Genomic DNA, 4512 nt, shown 5'->3' with positions numbered 1-4512 from the left:
TTCTTTAATATCCGCAAATCGATCAACGTAATACACCACATTAACAAATTGAAAGATAAAAAACATATGATTATCTCAATAGATGCAGAGAAAGCCTTTGACAAAATTCAACACTCATTTATGATTAAAACTCTCCAGAAAGCAGGAATAGAAGGAACATACCTCAACATAATAAAAGCTATATATGACAAACCCACAGCAAGCATCACCCTCAATGGTGAAAAATTGAAAGCATTTCCTCTGAAATCAGGAACAAGACAAGGATGCCCACTCTCACCACTACTATTCAACATAGTGTTGGAAGTTTTGGCCACAGCAATCAGAGCAGAAAAAGACATAAAAGGAATCCAGATAGGAAAAGAAGAAGTGAAACTCTCGCTGTTTGCAGATGACATGATCCTCTACATAGAAAACCCTAAAGACTCTACCAGAAAATTACTAGAGCTAATTAATGAATATAGTAAAGTTGCAGGATATAAAATTAACACACAGAAATCCCTTGCATTCCTATACACTAACAATGAAAAAACAGAAAGAGAAATTAAGGAAACAATACCATTCACCATTGCAACAAAAAGAATAAAATACTTAGGAGTATATCTTTTTTAACCAATGAAAGAGGATGGGAAAGTGCTGGGGTGGAGGTCAGGCCTCTCCTGCACCGCTCACCCCCAGGCGGGACGTTTCTCTCTCCTTCCCTTCCTCACTGATCCGGAACATCAGAGGAAGGGGAGGGAAGGCACAAGGGCAGCCGCCGTTATGAGTTTGGTCTCTGGGAACATCTCTTCCTGGGCTGCGGTAGCTAAATATCGGGGTGGAAAGTGTCAGCCCTAAGGGTCTGCCCAGAGTTGTTGCAACCCAAGCGGAGCAGGCACGTTAAGGCTCAGAAAGAGCAGGAAAATAAACGCGCTGTAACAGGACGACTGGACATGTTTTGCTCTCAAAATGGAGAAACTTCAAGACCTAATCTCACTGATTTCCAGACGTCCTGGCTTTCCATGCTCATAGCACGCCGCCCTCTTTCTAGTGGTTTGCAGACAATCCCTGCCTGGTGCGGGTGGCTTTTCCGGCTCACAGCGTTTCCCATCTAGAAGAGGTTTGGGAACCGCCCCAGACTTCCAATTACCCCTGTGAAGTTTCCCTTCTTTGTGGGTGTCAATCGCTCCCCTGTCCAACCTAACTCCCTCTTAATAGGGTGTGAGAGGAGGAGCTAGACAATAACGTTACTGCTGTTTATATTTCTTAATTAACCCGGGAGAAATACAACATAAAATAAGCCTTTTGGGGGGCGGGGAGTGAAATGAATTCCCAAGGCAGATGTTACCCTGCTTTTTCAGTGATCTGCAGGAGGTTCTGACTTCTACAGGTGCCTAAGCATTTGCTACCAGAGACTTTTTTCTGGGGGAAAAAAAAAAAAGGAAGAAAAAAGGAAGAAAGGAACCTACACGTTAGCCATAGTCTCTCTTAGAAGATGAACAGCACAGATATCTTTGTTTATATTTTTGCACATTTTCCCATGAAACCTCTCATAACCCTCTCTACTCTCCCTTCCTCCTTACTTCTCAGCAAACAAAATATTTGAGCAAGGATATGAGAAAGAACAGTCATTTCTTAAATGTGGGAACCCAGTTTTATTTATGAACGTGAGCAGTGCTCCCTTGCCCTAGGGGATGCTTCCCCTAGGGAACCCTTTAAAGAAAGCTAACCAGGTCTTTGAGCAGGCCTGACTAGAAAGTGAATAAAACCTGAGTTCTGTGTGTACACAGAAGCACATGTTTAAGAAAACATGTACTATTGTGTTCCACATGCATTTGGGCCCTTCTTTTCAGTCCTGGTTATCCACACCTTGTGTTTTCTGGAATGTTTGATACTGTTGACTTAAAAAATAGTCACTATCTAAAACTTAAGAGTTGTGTTTTATTTGGTGGGAATTTTTGGGACTTCAAGTCCAAGAGATAACATCTCAAGTAACCCTAAGAGAACTGCTCTGAGATGGAGATGGGAAGTAGAGTCAGGTTACACAGAAGTTTGTAACAAAGGGCACATAATCTGAACATCAAAAGGTTATTGTTAATTAAGGAAAACTAGAAAATTAAGGAAAAGACCTTGATGCTGGGAAAGATTGAGGGCAGGAGGAGAAGGAGATGGTTGGATGGCATCACCCACTCAATGGACGTGAGTTTGAGCAAACTCCAGGAGATAGAGAAGAACAGGGAAGCCTGGCGTGCTGCAGTCATTGAGGTCGCAAAGAGTCAGACACAACAGCTATCTCAAGTTGAGGAATTTAGCGCTTTTCTCTGTATGGGAAGATGCAAGAGTCTGGGCTCACTGAAATCATTCCTTTCATATGCATCTCAGCTATCTGGGACCAGCGTCTTTTGGTTCTCAGCGCTCACCTTAGGGAGCAGCCACAGCCTGATAACTGTCGGATCACAGGTGTTGTTCTCTTTCCTGGTTGCCCTGGAGAGCTATAATCACTGATGAGTGTGAAATCCTTGTTTATTGATATGGCAGGAAATACTCCATTTCTCAATACATTGGCAGTCTGCACTTGCAAGATTATTTCATTAAATGTTAGCACTGGAAGGGACCCGAGAAGGTCATCCATTGAGTTAACCTTCTTTTCTTTGCAGGGAACAGAGACCCTGAGAGTCTGTGACTTGGAACTAAATTCAAAAGATATAAACCCCTGAAGATAAAGGAAGTCTAGAAAGTAACCAGCAATTAGCAGAACTGCCATGTAAAATCCTCAAGGCAGTGGCCCTTCCACAGGGACGATGAGGTTTCGGGGCTGGGGTGCCCTACATCAGCATAAAGCACTGCACTTGGAGCCCTCCCCTCATCCTTTCTTCTTCTTTGCTTCCTGAATCCTAGCCCTTCAGTTTTCTAATGAGTCCTGTCTGGGCACAAGGGGAGGAATAAAGGAATAGGACAAAGTCTCATATGCACCAAATGCACAATGTCCACTTCAGCTAAACCCTCTTTACTTGCAAGAGGCAGCAAGCTTCACTTGAGTGTTAGTACCATATGTGGCCCTGGTCAGGAGAGGGAAACAAGAGAGAAGAATGGCACTCAAATCAAAGCAAAAGCCAGTTGCCCCTTCGTTTCTCTCTGTAGACATAAACCAGCACATAAGTAGGCTCTGTTTGGAGGCAGGAAGGGAAGTCAGGGAGAAAACACAAAAGAGGAGACCTCTCCAATGGCATTCTACTTATTTATTTATTTTTTTAACAAAGGGAAAAGGGTTTCTTTTGCAAGGTGAGCCTGGAATTTAAACCACTTCCCCAAATAAGACATGACATTATCTGCAGGCATCATCTAATCCTCCATTGTGAAATTAACATTCATCTAAAAGAAGTTAGTTTCCTCTTTAAAGAACCAACCTTTTAAAAAATGTTTAAAATTTAGATGATTTTAGTTTTGCTAATGAGAAAAATTAGAACTTGTTGGGAAAAAAATCAGTTTCAACAGATTTTTTGGTCTTCTCTGTTAAAATTTTTGGTTTAGAAGTTTGGACTTCTGCTACATAAGACTCTTTGGCTTTTGAGATGCCAAACAATGTTTACCTGATTTGGAGTTGGGAATCAGGTTTCTTCTCATATGAGGCTAAGCTTTCTCAGCCTACAACATTCCAGTTTCCAGCATAGGCTGCCTGAATCTTCATGTTTTCCGTATGAAGCTGGTGTGGAAGGCACAGTTTGTTTATTTATTTATTTATTTTTTGGAAGGCATAGTTTAAAGGACACTGCTCTTACAGTTTGCACTACCTCAAATTCACGATTATACTTAATTTAGAAATGCAATTCAAATATTCACTTCTTACAATCATTGAGTGTACTGATGGGCAAAGTGAAAATGAGTCAAATTTCCCTGTAGCTCATATCAGTTCTGCTAATTTATGCCCTGAAAAAATTAAAAATAATAAACTTTCATCTGAGCACCCCCAAATGTTACATCCAAGGGCAGTTACAAAGCAGAGAGATTGGTTAATCATGTGAGTCAAATGCAAAGATTACCAAAAGTTCAAAATGAATGATGTTCTATTCCGAAGGAAAACCTCTTTTGAGCATCACAGCCATGAACTGGTACATTTCTGATTTAGTTAATGAGTCCAGTTATATTTGAAATGTAGATTAATTCTCCTAAAAGCATTAATCAGTTTGGCAAGGACACCTCAATAAAGATGCAGTCTCTTCACTGCTTCCATAGTAAGACTGTGCCCCCACAATCAAATCAAGCTTATTGATACAAATACCTCTTTCCTTTAGTTGATTCAAACAGAACATTTCATAGGTACTTTCAGTTGATGGGATGGTAAATAACTTTTAGACTAAAAGTTGAAGTGGATTGATTAGAGGCAATTTTTTCTGTTTTGCACAATAAAAAGAGGAACTACATGGTTCGACAAGCCAATTTGCAGAGCAACCTCTCCTCTCTAATTGCTGCCAGACTAATGTAGTAGAAGCCGAGTGCTAGGAAGTAGAGAAAGCCATTTACCTAGCCATGACATTT

The sequence above is a fragment of the Muntiacus reevesi genome, chromosome 10, assembly GCF_963930625.1.
Source record: "Muntiacus reevesi chromosome 10, mMunRee1.1, whole genome shotgun sequence".
Taxonomy (NCBI): Eukaryota; Metazoa; Chordata; class Mammalia; order Artiodactyla; family Cervidae; genus Muntiacus; species Muntiacus reevesi.
The sequence above is the reverse complement of the archived record's forward strand: the minus strand, read 5'-3'. Positions refer to the sequence as shown.